Consider the following 18,278-nt stretch of genomic DNA (forward strand, 5'->3'; position numbering starts at 1 on the left):
AATCAAGCCGTTATGTTTTTTTTTGTTGTTGTTGTTTGAAATGTTTCACATTGTGTCATTTAGGGACCCTTTATAACTGACTGTACGATATGGGTTTAAAAACCATTTTGCTCATTGTTGAAGACCGTATGGTGGTTTACGGTTTCTTACATCTACGTCATGTGGTCTCTGATGGTTAATTGTCTCTTTGGTAATCATACCATATCTTATTATTTTCATATTGTTGATAATTTCAATAAGGCAAATTCAGTTGGACATGCGTGTAAAATTCATCCTTTATCTTTTGATTCTTATCCATCCTTGGCTTTTATATATAAGTAGTTATGAGCGTTTCTGATGAAGGTTAATCCAGAAAAGTGCTTCGGAAACATTAGAATTATCAGGTGTCTGACAAACTAACATAGGCATATTTATGAATTTTAATTTAAAAGAAAACAATTTTCTTGTTTTATTTTTTCTACGAGTTACGCAGTTTTGAAAATGACTTAAAAACATATATTTAGGACGTTTATCATTCCTTTGTAAACTTATGCGCCAGAGAAGGTGCAGCATCAGCCAAAACGAAGTCATGGGTACCGTTGACGGTTAACAAACTCGAGTCCTTAGTGACTGACCACTTGATTTTATGAGAGGAGGGGAATGGGGGCAGTAGGATTTAGAAATGGATATTCCTGCCTTGTAAATAACTCTGGCATAGACTGGCTGAAAATGAATTTGGTGTCGAACAAAATGCAGGACAATGCAGGAAATAAGTGTGAATGAAAATAATTTGAACTAGCAAAAAATGGAAACAAATATTAAATCCGGAAAAAAATCTCCTTCCCTCCTCCCAGAAAAGATCAAACGGATGCCCCTAGGCATAATATACAACCTGAACTTTGTTAGGCACTCATCCATTACCAGTTAGGCGGAGCACACAATCTGGGTAAAAAAAGGTTATGTCCTGAAATCGTTTCGATTTGTGTATTTCTCTGACTATTCAAGAAACGTCTCGAGACAGAAATTAACGGAACATTATGTAAAATATATTAAACGAATTAATAGAACAAAGTCTTAGATGCATTGATAAAAGTGATAATCTGTTAACTTTTAAGTTGTCCACAGAGAGTAAGAATACATGTATAGTAATATCATGCCGAAAATACAACAACTATATGTACGACGCTCACCAAAAATTTGATCCATCTGGAGTCCATTCATTGAACTGCTTCGAAACCCGCTCAAATAAAATATGTTTTACCAGCTTACAAGTTACTTTGCATACACTAGTTTTAATGTGATGAGATCAAAGCAATCTCTATCAAATACCTCCTTTTTGTTATTTCCATATCTAGAAGATACCCTTGAATTGGTGTTTAAAATGTCTTATTCATTTCTCTATCAATCAAAGTCTTTTATCATTCCCACTGACTAAACGTTTTTTTCTTCAAATCTGCAGTGTTAATAGTTTACCCGTAGAAATTGACAAAAAATCAAGTTCCCGATAAAGGTATAAGGTATTTTTTTCAAAATGTCCTCTGAGTTGTATACTAGTATACAAATAAATATGTAACAAATCACTCAAACAATAGTTTCATTTGCTTGTTTTTTTGGTTTTTTTTTATTAATAACATCCCAATTCAAGATTTAGACAACAGTGAACAAATTGTGAACGAAACTTCGGTCACATCCGTTTAAAAATAGACTGCGATTTATGCAGGATATTGTTGAGAATTTTTCTGGCATCGAAAGAGAACAACTACGACGACGAAGAAGACAATATTGCATACGGTACGTAGCTATTCTGAATGAGCGAAGTGATGGACTGTCGGTACATGTCAATGAGTAGAACAGTATGTAATGCGACAAAGGCATTCAGATGAGCAGCATTCGTTTGCATGCAAATTTGTATTATTCCCTTCGAACGTATCCCTATTCATATTTCTGTTTTCATAAATAGATTTGACCAGATACTGTATATGTCTTTAAGCCAAAGAATGCGCATTTGGACGATATTTCAATGATTTATTGTTTATATTAAACGCAACATTCAGCACACTTGTCTATTTCGTGGTGGTCAGATTTTTTAGGAACAGTACCCGCAAAAAAAAACACCGACTTCGGCAGAAAAACTGGCTATCCAAGTCAATTAAGTTCGGAGTCGAAAGCACCTTCCCAGCAAACACACGACGTACTCCCGACGTCGGTTAATGGTCGTCTGAACGTTATGTCTTGAGTTTACGTCGTACCAACGTTGTGGGAACGTAAAAACCCAACGTTAGATGCTGACGTACAGACGACGTTATAAAATTACGTCGAATTTACGTAAATTTAGTACCCTGTCAGGACGTACATTTATTACGTTGTGACAACGTGCTTATAACTGTCATAATCCGACATAACATTTTGTTACGTTGTATCAACATTATAATAACGTAGTGAACAAACCCTGTGAATACCAGTGACACATTAAAATCTGGTTTTATGGGACGAATTTTGTGGGTATGAGTCTTCCTGGATATATCGTTCACCTTCACTAGAATATATTCACGATTTTTTCGATTTCCAAAGTATCCCCCTTTTTTCCCGCACAGACATAATTTGCACCAAAATGTCCAAGAAAATATTACAAATCCAATTTTAATGTTCTAATATATATATATTTTATATGAATATTTATTGTTTAATATATCATTAAAGTTTTGTCATCATTTATTATTTTAATTTCATAATCGTTTTTTACGATTGATTATAATAGTGGAACGTTCAGCAGTACTCGGGTTTTACCGCTGCATACTATGAAATGTCTGAGCATGCGCACTTTCACCGCTTGATTTTTAAAAACAGTGATAAAACTTGCAGTGAAATTTGGCTCGATCCAGATTCCAGAACAAAGAATAAGGTAATATAATAATTGCACATTACGCCAAAAAGGTTCTCCATGATAAAACAAGTATGATTGAAGAAAATAAAACATCTGTTGCCGTGTTGGGCGCCTCTTTCAAGTCTGTTGTCCGTGACCGTGTTGAAATATGATACTTCTTCTTTTACTGTCAACATATTGCACTGATACAAAATATTTTAGCCAAAATTTGTGTTATTTGAATCCATTTATCAAATTGCTCGATTAACATTTGTGTTGTTTTTTAAGATATATGCAATTAACTGTAGAAAGTAAAAAAAGGGGGGTGGGTGCACAGGCACTTGTTTTCTATCCATGACTAGAGCTACATTGTACTATCCCTATATATTAAGACTGTAAGTGTCTTTTGCACTGTTATTTTTTGATAATGTTGGAAGCATAAAAGTCTGATCAATATCACAAATGCGAATTGAAGCTAGACATCTGGGCACATTACAAACTCGGCCCATTATAAACTCGGCACATTACAAACTTGGCATATAACAAACTCGGCCTATTAATGATAATACTACATGTATCACTGGGGATCATCCTGAGCATGCATGAAATATTTGCCACTGGACGTTAAGCAATCAACAATCAATCATTGTGTCACTGGGTCTGACATGGGAATAGACAATTGTGCCAATAAAGACTGTCGTAGATAGGCGACACAGAAAAAAATTAAAACAGCCTTCCAAAACGTCATAATTATTTGGGACTAGGTCGTCGTAGGAAGGGGCCACAGAAAAAAATTAAAATAGCCTTCCAAGACGTCATTATTATTTTGACTATGATCCAGTCGGGAAAAGTTGGGTAAAATTTTCCTGTTTTCAGGGTAAAACCCAGTTTACTGGTGTTAAAAAAACCAGTATATAGGGACGTCTTTTTTGCTGTTCAATTTATGGTATGAAATCTACATGTTTATCAATGACGAGCTATAATCAACTCTTACTAAATGTGTGATCAGAACAATGTCGTAATCAATCATAAAACTTATGAATTTTGGAATGCATGTTAATTTGTCACTTACCTAGTTCTCCCAAAGATTTGTTGGACACACGCATGTAAACAGACGGAAGAATATAGAAGCTAATTGAATGTATTTATAATTTTTTTTTCAGAGTCTTGTATAAAAATCCACAGATCCAATGTGTCTGAGGTTGAGGAATGCATTACAGTAACACTTAAGCATGCACCAGCTCAAAAAGATGGACCAAGATATAAAAAGGTAAACATCAGTTGATCAGCTCTTTTTATGCCCTCCTTCACTGAGTGATATAGTGTTACTCTTGTACTGTACGTACATACATTGAACTCAAAAATGATTTATGTTCTCTAACTTTAGTTTGCCTGAACGACATGTTATAAAATTTATACACAATGCTTATTATCATAAAACGCACAGTTTGAATTTGGAGAGCATCTGTTTTACTGTTCTTTAGTTATGTCCTTTAATAACATCATTTGTGGCTCATGGACACATTCTTCTTTTATAAATTTTATTTATCAAATTATCATTTGTTGATTTTATAGATTGCGTTCATTGGCATATGATATAAGGTCTTGCTGTATTGATGTAAATTCTAAATTTATTAAGGTAAAATCCTATGAATATCTTAAATTAATTGATAAATGACAACTTTGAGAAACCAAACTTCCTTTTTTAATTTGGATTCATTATTATTTGTAGAATAACAACTGGTTGTTCCAGAAAATACTATGTCCACCCAGGGAAGGCTTTTTTTTTTAAATTTTATGTGGGGATGTTGTATTTGAAATACCAAAATGCAAAGGGAGTGTTGTTCTTTTTTATTTTAATTATGTCGGTGCTGGGGGTTAAAAAAAAGGGCCATCCCTGGGGGGGGCGGACATAGCATTTTCTGGAACAGCCATAATTTCATTAACACGTGTTCAATTTAACAACAAATTTATTTTTTAAATAAGAACAAAGGTTAACCAACAATTATAAATTATTATATACTGTTGAAATTATGTTAAAATTTCTAACATACATTATAAAAATGTGTATAATTGGCAAAGATACAAACATCTCAGTAACAACACAACATAATTATGAATCTGCAAGATTTATTATACGACCAGCAAAAGAAAAAATATTGATTATGTTTACACACAGGATATTTTTTTTAAGAACTGCTGTAATTCATATTAAGTTGGGATCAACTTTTTTTTTGTATTTTATAATTTATGATTATTTTTTTTTTCAGAGACCTGAAACCAACACAAGACCAGCTGATCAGAGGGCAGAAAACCAAAATTTGGAATGACATGTATACAACCAACACAAGACTAAAATTTGGAATAAAAATAAAGAAAATTCAGAAACATATTATAATTTTTCTATTGGTTCATGTAGCTAAGAAAAAGAAGTCTTAACTTTTGGATAGGTGTATCTCTAGTTGGTCAATGGAAAAAAAAACAATAGTTAGTTTGATTGAATTTCAGGTATTTTCTTCATTTGGAATATTTTTAGAAGTGTGTATAAGTTGTGTAGAATATATATTTGTAAATTAGACAGTCAGCTTTTGGGCCTTTTTCCAAACTTTTTTCCTAGCTTGTCATTGTGTAGTGAATCCAGCTGAATGAATCTTCAGCAAATATTAAGGTATATGTGGTAGTTTGTCGTATTTCTGAATAATTCATTTAAAAATGTTTTCCTTCGTCAAAGTGAAATCTACATTCTAGAATCTCCACCATCATAGTGAAATCTATATTCTAGAACACTGAAACCCTAAACATTCAGAAGTTGCAGCATGTACCAATATGTCACGTTGAAGGCTGTACAGTTACCTATAATTGCTTAATTTGATTTTAGGATAGAGGGTTGTCTCATTAGCCATCATACAAAATCTCCTTTTTCGAATAGTATTATGTGTTAATTTTTTTAAAGAAAAGTTGCTTTTGTTAAATGGAAATGTGTAAATCTTGTACTTCAGTATTGCAAAAGTTAAAAAATAAGACTTTAACCTTAAACAACTGTGTTTAATGAATTGGACAAAACTACAGGTTTAATGTAAAACATAATGCAAAGTTTTTGGGAAAACGAGATGTTTATACATTTGACATTGAAACCTGGCAGAAAGGAAAAAAAAAAAACTTTTGTGATTATATTATACACAGCTGGCAGTTTGGAAATAGAGTACATATGGACATTGTGTCCATCTTTCCTACATAGACAAATTTACAACTAAAAACAGGTCAAAAGAATAAAATGTAGACCCTGTTTACTTCTTCAATGGAATTATATTGCTCCTATTAATCAAATGAGGACAAGGGACATTAATTTTACAGTTGTGTTGCGACGTTGTTACAACGTCTTATGGTGGTAATAAATTACGTCACAAATTACGTTGTGCCAACGTTGTGTGGATGGTTGTCAGCACGTGCCTTGGAGTCCACAAAATTACGTTGTACCAACGTAATTTTACTATGTTGTCACAATATGAAAATAGAATTAGATTAAAATAAATCAACAAAATATCGTCCAATTACGCATACTTTGCCTTAATGAAATGTACATTATCTAGTCAAATTTATTTACGAAAAAAATAATTACAAATATGGGAACACGTTCGAAGGGAATAATAAAAATCCTCTACAGTTTTCATACAAACGAATTCAGCCCTTCTGCCTTTGTCACGAAGATTACATACGGTTCTACTCCTTGACAGTTACCACCGTGTCCGCGGTGTTCGTTTAGAACATACACAAAGGTCCCTCACTTCGCTCAGTCAAGATAGCTACGGACCGTGTACGCTATTGTCGTCTTCGTCGTCGTGGCTGCTCTCTTTCGATGCCGGACGAATTCTCAACAATATCAGAAAATAGTCAGAGACATACACAAGTCAAAACGATTTCAGGACATGACCTTTTTTAACCAGAATGGGTGCTCCGCCTGACTGGTCATTGATAAGTGCCTGAAAAGGGGGGGGGGGGGAGATTTTCTTCCGGATGGAATATTCGTTTTCAGTTTTTGCTAATATGACTTATTTTCATTCACACTTATTTTCTGCATTACTTCAATTTTGTATGACAAAATATTTATTTTTATCCCGTCTTGTGCAATTAAAGCTATTTAATTTCAGTTATTACAAGGCCAGAATATTCATTTAAAATCTCCTACTGACACCATCCCCAAACACCAGAATATCAAATAGTCATCCAATAAGGACTTGAATTCTTTGACCGTCAACGATATCCATGACTTCGTTCTGGTTGTGACTGCACCTTCACTGGTGCATAACTGTACAAAGGAATGATATACCTCCAGAATATAACTTTAAATTGTAATTGTCAATACTGCGTAACTCCAAGAAAAAATAAGACAAGAAAATTGCGTTCTTTTGTATTATAATTCATAAATATGCCGATTGTTTATCAACACTTGATAAACTTTATGCCTCCACAAGCGCTTTTCTGGATTATCCTTCATCAGGAATGCTCAAAACCAAATATTAAAAAACCAAGGATATATAAGAAGCGCTGGAAACATGTGAAGACCTATATGACCAACAGATTAATATAAAAGACAAATCCATCTACGGTCAACTTAATTTGCCGTATTGAACTTATGAACAATATATGGTATGATTACCAACAAGACAACTATCCAAATGACGTAGATGTATTTTTTAGAATTCGTAGTCCCCCGTACGGCCTTCAACAATGAGAAAAACCCATATAAAACGGTAAGCTATAAAAAGGGTCCCGAAATGACAAAATTTGATACATTAAAAAATTTAAAAAATCAACAACAAAAAAAAAATCAACAACAACGGCATGATTTACGTACAACATAATAAAAAAATTCAAATTATAATATGATAGACATATATTGAAGCCATTGCACTGGTTTAAATGACCTCATCGTTACGTCATAGAAATGGCCAAATGACGTCATGAAAATAGAAGGAGGAAAGAACATTAGTAGAACGTCAATATATTATGCTTTCATCACTGAAATCAATGTTTATTTTGTTAATCTTAACCATCGGCCACATCGTCCCATTGGCATTTAAAGGTAAAGAATAATAAATAAGTATAATATAAAGAAAGTTGCAAAAATTCAATTTAGAAGTAATTTCAAACATTCAAATGCGCGGTCATGTTATACTAAAAATTCACTTTAAATATTTTTTGTATGATGTGAGCATTGATAAATTGTCAAAATAAGTCTAGAGGTAGTAGCGTTAATCTGTTATACTCTAAACTACCCTAAAATTAAAATTTGTCATAGTAGCTTAACACATGCCGGGATGCGATATTCAGTACGTAGGTGAAACTGGACGGTATTTATACAAACTAATGCAAGAACACCTTTATCGTTTTACAAGACCCCATAAATTCAAAGGTATCATTTATCAACACCTTAAGAAGCACAATCATCCTATTAAATATTTAACCGTTCAACCTTTAGAAGTAGTAAATAAGCAGCCTAGGGAATCTCATTCAAAGTTTGTACGATCACGGAAAATTATTGAATTAAATTGGATTAAAACATTACAATCATAAAAAACATTTTGATAATACTGAACTCCCTCTTATTTGTTATGTTTACAAAAAATCTACCCGGAAATATGTGTTTTATTATAGCAAAGTGTGTGAAGATGTAAATATCAGTGACAATACACCTACGTCATGAAATTGCAGTAATTCCGAATACATTTATGGCCCCAGTTCCCATGTTATAACAGGAAACCTTAACATCGTTCGTGACCGAGAGTTGAAATCATTCCTCAGTAAAGGACCTAAATATCGTCCTCCGTCAATTATTAATTGGAATGATTGTCGTAACATCATCCACGACTCACTCCATACTCACTGCTCGAAATGGATAAAACGAGAAAAAGCTGATAAAAAATCCTTAGATTCTTTTTAAATTCAATAATGAACATAGTTGATATACGTATACCACATTTTAAAGAACATTTCACTCCTAACAACAACCATAATAGCCCTATTTCTCGTATCAAACATAAGCTAAAAGAACTCGCCAAGGAATTTGTTTTTGTCTTGGCTCATAAGGCTGCTAATAATATCATTATTGTTTGACGTAAATTTTACATTGAGGTTATGCATAAGGAAATCACGAATTCACCAACATTTCAACTGACTCCATTTTCAGAAAATGACATCTGTAACAAACATAAACTTTTAGCTACCTCTTTACAAGCAGAACCAAATACAATGAAAGTTCCAACTATGTACTGGCTTCCAAAGCCGTATAAAACACCTTACAAATATAGATTTATTTCGTCTTCAAGCCAATGTTCCACTACTAAACTGTCTGTTCTACTTACTAGTACACTTGGTGCAATCAAAAACCTGGTAATAAATTGTTCAATTAAGGCCTTTGAAAATAGTGGAATTAATTACTTTTGGAGTGTCAAAAATTCGTTTGAAGTACTTGATAAATTGCATGCTTATATTGGTGATTTCGAATCTGTGCAAAGTTCTGATTTTTCTACCCTTTCTACCACTTTGCCTCATAATCTTATTAAGAAAAAATTCACACACCTGATTAAATGAGCATTTAAAAAGTCAGAATGCGCATATATATGTTCAAACTCTTTTAGGTCACTTTTTAGTAACAACAAACAAAAGAACTATGTCAATCGGACCTGCTTTAATACTATAACTGCCCTTGATATTTTACTAGATAACATTTTTGTTCGCTATGGAGATTCCGTATATCGTCAAGTTATCGGAATTTCAATAGGGACTAACTGTGCACCACTTATTGCGGACCTGTTTCTGCATTGTTATAAGTTACAATTTATGACTAAAATCAAAAAGACCCATCGAAACAACTTCTGATACAAAAATATAATAACACTTTTAGATATTTGGATGATATATTGGCTCTCAATAATGACGACTTCAGTATGTACACTAAAGAGATTTATCCTGCTGAATTGACTTTAAATAAAGCTAATACATGTACTAACAATGAACACTGCCCTTTCATGGATCTTGATATCTATATCTTTAACGGGAAGCTTATTACTAAAATCTATGATAAAAGAGATGATTTTTCATTTCCTATTGTTACTTATCCATTTTAAGATGGTGACGTTCCCTTGTCACTATCTTATGATGTTTATCTATCTCAACTTGTTCGATTCGCTCGTGTATGTAACAACGTATTTGATTTTAACGAAAAAAATCTCTGTATTACTGAAAAAGTTATTACAACAGGGGTTTCGATATCACAAACTAGTCAAAACATTTACTAAATTTTACCATCGGTACAAGGACATCATTCGTTAATATAAATCAACATGCAGACATCTTATACGTTCAGGTATTTCACATCCAATCTTTTATGGTAATGTTCTTTACAAAGCACAAAAATGTCGGCATTCACCTCAAAAGCTAACCAAACCCTTAAACAGACTTATTCAGAAGGGATATAGTTACGATACTGTTATCAGTTCATTAAAGATGGCATATTTTGGTATTAATATTGATTCACTCATAGGGTCTTATATAGGGGAAATAAACACATTTATTCTAAAACCAGTTGTTGGCATAATACGGGCTATGTTCTTCTCATATATTCTATGATGGTATGATACTGAACCTCTAACGGGAGGGATTGTGCTTGATTTTCATATGATGAAGACATAATCTTTCAATCAGATTAATTGAGGTCTGGAGCTGGCATGTCAGTAACTGCTAGAAGTCCTTTGTTAATTTAAGTATCATTGTCATTTGGTTAGTTTCTTTTGTTACCTATTTTGACATCGGACTCAGACTTCATTCGAACTAAGTTTTACTGTACGTATTGCTGTGTGTTTGTTTAATCTACATTGGGTAGAGGTATAGGGGGAGGGTTGAGATCTCACTAAACATGTTTAACCCCGCCGCATTTTTGCGCCTGTCCAAAGTCGGGAGCCTCTGGCCTTTGTTAGTCTTGTATGCTTTTTAATTTTAGTTCATTTATATGTTTAGGAGTTTAGTATGACGTCCATTTTGATGGAACTAGTACTTTTTTGTCAGGGGCCAGCTGTAGTCCGCCTCCGGGTACGGGATTTTCTCACTGTGTTGAAGACCAATTGGTGGCCGTTCGGCCTTTACTCTTTGGTCGGGTTGTTGTCTCTTTGACACATTCCCCATTTCCATTCTCTATTTCACATAAATCATAAACAGACTCGCTTACTGGGTGGAAATTTTGTTTGTATATTCAAACAGGTATCTCATACTTTACAAACTATGGAATAATACATATTTACCCATATTAAATTCCGAATATATTCGTATTTACGGCCGTATCTATTTTAACTAACATAACACAAGTTTTGAATAAAATATTTGCTCTTTGTGGTAATATATATTCAACTGGTACTTGTGTTCGATACAATACGACAATTGTAATGTGTTTGCGGTAATCCCTACCATGCATGTTTCACTAAAAACAACATTAAACTGAATGGTAATGATAATATTCAGACGGTTTACCTAAATAAGTTATGTCATTATATATCTTGTAGCTTTTTTTTTTATAGGTTTGTAAAATCAAATTGCCCTCTCCTGTTTGGAAATTTCAGGTTCTTGGAACAGTTTTGACAAAAAATAAGAATCCAATTCCGTCAAGATGACTTGCCTTTACACGTTTTTGACTTGGTTTTTAATTTTAAAAGCCTTTTGCATGTATGCTCTCGGGCGTTCTATATGTTTTGGTTTTACAAATCTTTGGTCTAAAGCATACCTGTTGATGGTTACTTTAATAAGACGTCGTTTGAAAATTATAGTATACTATTCTGGCTCACAATATTATAAGGCTGGTATCTTTGATGAGGTCTTCAACAGTAAGATATAATTTTATATATATCATTACCATTCAGTTTAATGTTGGTTTTTTACACGAAAGTGAAACATTCATGGCAAGGACGACCACACAAACATTTAAATAAACGTATTGTTTCGAAAACAACTTGAGTACTTATAGTCTAGTCTAATTTATATTACCACATAGAGCTAAAATGATTTACGCTTTTTGATTTTAGTGTGAAAGTTTGAAAAACTTGAATACCAAATTGAAATTTGAATTTGAATTTGAATTGTTATACGCTACAAGGGCCCCTTAAATTGTCCAAATATTGCCCTTAGGTAATAAAAGATTAATACTAGTAACAATTACTACTGATAAAGAAAGACAAATATTGGGTGACTTACTTTGTGCTGTAACTGTCAACACAGCTATTGTGAGAATGAGCAACTTTAATATCATATTAGCTGTAGCTACATCGTAGTAAACATTCTGTGCTAAAATATAAAAAACGAAAAATGTGAAAAATATATACAAGTGTAGTACATATAATGTATTTAATGAAGCAAAATAGAACGAATAAACTTGAATTATAATGAAATGAAACGGAAAAATAGTGGAATAAACACGATATATAAAAACATTGCCAGTAATGTTAAAAAAAAACGTACATGTGCACATATTTACATTCCTCAAAACATTTAATAGGCATTCTGAATAAATAACAATAAACAAAAGCGAATTTGGAATTTACTAAAGAAAAAAACCACATACCTTTCACCAGGAATACCTTTCCATGATAAAGTGTAAAGTGTATAGCAAATATCGATCGGGAAGTATTTGTCCTCTTAAAATGTAAAAATGCAATCGAAACCATTATTTTAACTAAGACCGGAAAATAACGAATTGTACACACACCATGTATTTTGATAAGACGTATTTTATCCATATTTGATTATATACATTGTAACACCAGCTTTTTTCCCCGAGTTATACGTTTATTGATGTTAACAGACGTATTTATGTACCCTAGCAAACGAAAACGGTTTATTTGTATACTAAATGATAGGACAACAATTCAGCTGGATGACTTTCTACAATTAACTGACCATTATATTGGACAGATGATTTTTGTTATATAAATTACAAAATTATAATAAAATTGGCACAAAATTATTTTAGCTAATTAAAAAAAAATCATACAGATATAGACATCGAAGGTTGACGTTTGACAAGTCAAATTTGAATTATATATATTATATAATACTCATATGCAGCGTACCTACATATTCCCTGGTAAGGGTGGGTTTCTATTTCATTTGATAACAGGAGCGGGAAATGCTACTATGTTAAATTTATTCTCATTTGAGTATACAGTCACTATGGTCATCAGGAAATTGATCACCGCTGTCAGAGGTAGATGTGCTGGATTGGTAAATATCGAATGTTTTTCATAAAATGCTCGGAAAACTAAATTAAAACTAATAAAAAATGCTTCTCGTTGCTGTTCCTCAATTCTTTAATTATCTTATGAACTTTGATATAAAAATATGAATTTAAATGCCTTACATCCGTAAAAAAAACAATCATTTCACACAATATACTTATAATTAAATACAGTTGTGTATCAGAACTGTGATCAACGACCCGATTTCATCTTTAACATTTACACATTAAGCTGACGGTTAAATTTGAAAACAACTGGTCATTATCACATATCTATGGAAGGCTAGAAAGATCACATATCAATTATAGGTCAGGTCTCATCTGTAAACGAACCAATTGTGTCCTATTCCCTAGTTAACAGTCTGACAGAGTGTCGAGTATTGATGGATTATGCATGCCAAGCAGGATACACTTGCCAAATTGACGCATCCGGCGGTCTCGCTACGTTTTTTGTTCATCTTCCTTCAGTTTTTTGTCTTGTTCCTTATTCAGCTTGATTCTGATATTTTTAATCATTTACGCAAATTGTATATCTTAATACTACTATTTCCAACTATATAGATACTTACAACTTACTAAAGCAATGGAAAAGTTTTGGTAAGGGAAACCCCAAACAACTATTCTGATCAATAATAAAATAGTAAGTGAACAATTGCATTAAATAGTTTAAATTGTAGAAAAGCTTACATGAAATATAAAAAGGGGATTTGGAGGAATTTCGGATACAATTGGGTACCCCGAATAAAGCAATAGTAAGAGGAACGCAAATTCTTTGGTAAGAGGAACCCCAAAAATTGTTTTGATACAAACAAGTAGAAGGTGCACAAAAACATAATGTGGTCAAGATTTTGAGAGGTTGCAATAATTTATAATAAGGGGGTTTAGAAAAGGTTGCGAATATGAAATGGGTACATCCCCAAAATAAAGTAATGTCATTCAAAATTCCATGCTTGCTAGGAAAACCCCAAAAATGATCGATGTTGTACCAAAAAACTAATGTTATAAAAAATAGGTGCTCAATTACATTATATGGTTGCGATTATGAGAGAATGTCTTTAAATTATGATTAGGGGTTAAGGTGGAAAAGCGGATACAAATGTGTACTGTTGTGTGCACATACGACGAAATCCATTAATTGAAAAATCAAATTACCGTAAAGAAATAATACGCGCAAAAGTACAAATTAAAAAAAAATATTGAAAGTTTCACAAAATTCTCTAAATCGGTTTAGGATCAGTTTTAGATACAAAAGTGGGTCACACTGACGACGAACGTGTGAACGAACAGGCTCCCCAAGCACTACAATGTATATGCCTCCCTCTTGAAAGCTATGGTATACTGGAGATGACCAGGATATCGACGAACGAATCATACATAACTTTACGAATCATACGAAACGGGAGCTGCTGTTTATACATATTCATGTATAAATCAAACATAAAAACGCATGTTAAAGTAAAGTAATTCGCATCGTCTGCTGTCTCTTTAGCTAATTCCTCACATTGATAATTCAATGTTTTCTACAAAAACGAAAACAAAAAATGCACTGAATATACAAGACTTTGCTTTAAAATGGAGGATCAAAAAGGGTTTTTAATGAGTTTTAAAGGAAAAAAAGATGATATCATAGATATTGAAGTTTACTTAATTGGTATGATTGATGATCAATTTCAATTCTGTTTGCTTTTCAGCAATAGCAGTTGCATTATGCTGGGAACAGGGAACCCCTGTTCTTATTTAAAAACATGGGGTTTCAAAAGAGTTTTTATGAATATTTTGAAATAAAAAGGTGAAATTACTAAAGATATTGAAGTTTATTATATTGATACATTTGAAAATCAAATTAGAGATGCAACTAGGCTTTTGCATTTCTGATTTTCATTGCATTTTCTGCTCATTTTATTAGTTTGTTCATTGTAATTGCGAATTTATAAGGAAATCCATGAGTTTACAGACTGAAAGCAACAACAGACTCATGTACATGTATAAACGTTCATGTTATCCAACAGACCACGTCAGAGGAGTTGCATACTGTTTAGGGTCCATCTTTCTAAGTACAAAGGGAGTTGAGCTAAACAGTATGGCAATATATCAAAATTCCGAAATAAACAAAGGTTGGCCATTATCCAAATAATATTTCTTATCAATCATATTATTTGCCATCTGAGTATTTGTGAAATCAATGAAACTTGAAATGCTCACATCGGTGAAACGTACTTCAACAATCTACACAATTGCATGTGTATCAAACAAACCCATATTACAGGAGATGCATTGATTAAGTGCATACTGGATAGGATTAAATTCATAAAATCCAAAGACCCTTAACTTTGGGAAATTTTATGGACCGCAACATACTTTTTACATGCACGTATGTAAATGAGGATCTAACAAGGCTTTTCGAGGTAGACCCTCCTTTTAATTTTTTGTATTGTTTATACCAATTATCTATCACTGTGCTTGTTTTACTCAGTTTCCAGTGAATTTACTAACTCTGATACAATCCCTTATATTGATATCCATACTAAAATGTTGTTTTAAGTATGGATAGTAAAATTAGAGGTTGTAACAGAGTTGGTAAATTCACTCGCAACTAGGTGAGACATACGCAGTAGTGGTAGATAAGATTATAAACATAGATAATTTAATATTTTAAGCAATGATAATTCATAAAATTAAACAAACAAAATAAAAAAGGGAGTCATTTTGATATATTTTTTCCCCTTCTAAATAGTTGTAAATGCTTTCAAATTTAATGTCTTCATGTGCGTTATTTATGGACCAAATTACCTTGTGTATAGTTAAGTCCTCTTAAAAAAGACTTTGTTTACTCTTTTATTTAACAGATTTAACAATGCTATAGGCTTTCTTACCAAATTAAAAACACAGAGCAAACATATGATAATAATCATATGTGTGATGGACATTTCATAATGCTTTGAACATGAAAAAACAACCACATAGTATCATACGATATGTAACACTTTTGAAAACGTTTAAACGTCTTTCAATTATAATATGAAACCCTTTTTAAAGTCTGTATATTTTATGCATTTCTATCTGTTATCGTGTTTGCATTTATTTACAGTTTAAACATGACAACATCCTCTTTAAGTTTTATGTATGTTTGTAAACACCCAATAACCGCTGCTATTACGGTTTGTTCGTCGAGATAGGTTCGTTCGTCAATATCCTGGTCTTCTCTTATAAAACAAAAGATATAATACGTGACGAATTACATGTAGTAAATCAAAATTGTCCCTGAATGAAAGATAAAACTTTAACGCAAAAAAGTATTTTCACGTGTATTTTTCTCGAAGGATTTCATTAGTATGCGTATATATATTAAGAAAATGCAAAAAAGTCATATGCCTTAGAGAAATGGGTTATTTTACAGAAAAATATGGAATACGGGTTAAATGCATACGCAGTTAAGTTATAAAATATGTACATGTATAAGATGAAAAAAAAATAAAATAGTTATTACTTCCGGACACATTATTGAATAAATAATGGTTTGATCACTATGCTATTGTAACATAATATATCCTCAGCTATCTCAACGAAAATAGATCTAATATTTGTATCTCACACAACTAGCACAAATATGCGTAAATTTAGCCTTAAATGTTAATTTCATTAAAAAAAAAAGATCATTATTAATAGTGCAAAAATCTTAATACGTTGTATCTTTTATATTTAGTGTCGTTTTTTATAAGAATTTTGTAGACATGCTAATATTCAGAAGGGCATATTGTGCGGCGCACGACGCCATTTTGCAAATTCCCTATGTAAATAGAGCCAAATATAAGATACATGACAAATGTCATGTGCTGGTCTCATTTCTACTCTGATTGAACTTATTGAACTATTGTTACGTAACATTTCAAAGTTCTAGTGTACACATACTGCAGACACTTTCATTTACCCTTTGTTTTAAATGTTAATATGCATTTAACCGTATGACGTTTTTGAAATTAAATTTTTAAAAGTATAAAAAGTATAAAAAGATAAAAACCATAACAATAATGTCAATATTTTAGAAATTTAAAATGATTTATGAAACTTCTCATTCATCCGCTTTTATGTGTGACAGTATTAATTCTTCCTTGTTGAATAAGAATAATGTTGGGATTCAGTGATCAACATATTTTAATCCCAAGTGTTATTTTCATCGAAGTACATAAGTTGTATTTTAAGTGTAGAATAATAAATATAAGTATATCGTTATTTTCATACATTTTGTAAGATAAAATCGATACAATAATAGTTTTAAAGCATATATGTTAATATTTTCCAAAAATAGTATACCATTGGTATTTTTACCGTTTCACAATGCTTATGAGACAAATATCCACCAGAAGTAAAATAAAGGGGTAATAAGCAATTTATAGGCCACAGAACGTGCAAGACCTTTCCAATGCAGATGAGGGTTTGTCCCTGGGAGTCATGTCCCCCTCCTATAATAATGTTGTTATTTAGATTTATCTAAAAAAAAAAAGGACCCAGAACCCCATCCCTAACCCATATTTATTTTTAATTGCTTTCTAGTTCATCATGGGGGACATGCCTTGCCCCCTACATACCATTGATGGTAAAATAGCTTGAAAAATGTTCATACCCCTACCTTTAAATTATATATATATATTCAATCAGCATGACAACACCATTGAGTACACCATATATGTTTTTGCTGGGGTTCGTGTCCCTTACATACACTGTTTAGATTATGGACATTTTGATATTTTATGATAAAGTTGAATTGGCCTAAAGTGAACCTAGAGAGTTGTTGCAAAGTATCTTTTACGCACAACCAGGATGATACTCTCCCATAAGCAAAAATGAAAGACGAGAATTCAAAATTTACCATAGCACAATACCACAATGGCGGGATGTATAAGTACCGGTCAACGTGATAGGTATATCATAAAACATGGATTAACAGTAAATGTTAAAAATATACAAGGGCAAACAAAGGGACTTTAACACGTAATTAAGAAGATAAACAACGTCAGAAACTAGAATCTATGCTTCAAGACCATCATGTATTATTTGTGAAGTTGATACGGACTATTTATCAATAGGTCTTGGTATCTTCCAATAAACATTTTTTAAAACAGGACGAGACGTTCTTTGACATAACCTTGGCTCATCAAT

The 18,278-nt window shown here is 32.4% G+C and overlaps 1 protein-coding gene and 1 long non-coding RNA gene across 18 annotated transcripts in view; one reads left to right on the forward strand and one right to left on the reverse strand.

Annotated features, from left to right (window-relative positions):
- Positions 1–18,278, reverse strand: part of LOC127718597 (plexin-B1-like) — a 338,385-nt gene that overhangs the window by 62,869 nt on the left and 257,238 nt on the right. The window lies entirely within an intron of this gene.
- Positions 2,786–5,210, forward strand: LOC127718865 (uncharacterized). Of its 2 annotated transcripts, none has more exons than XR_007989989.1 (3): positions 2,786–2,881; positions 4,006–4,112; positions 5,113–5,210. It is a non-coding gene; the product is annotated as an uncharacterized LOC127718865 (long non-coding RNA). The 2 variants fall into 2 exon arrangements; XR_007989990.1 differs by lacking the exon at positions 2,786–2,881 and adding an exon at positions 3,710–3,788.

This window comes from Mytilus californianus, unplaced genomic scaffold, assembly GCF_021869535.1.
Source record: "Mytilus californianus isolate M0D057914Y unplaced genomic scaffold, xbMytCali1.0.p SCAF_1, whole genome shotgun sequence".
Taxonomy (NCBI): domain Eukaryota; kingdom Metazoa; phylum Mollusca; class Bivalvia; order Mytilida; family Mytilidae; genus Mytilus; species Mytilus californianus.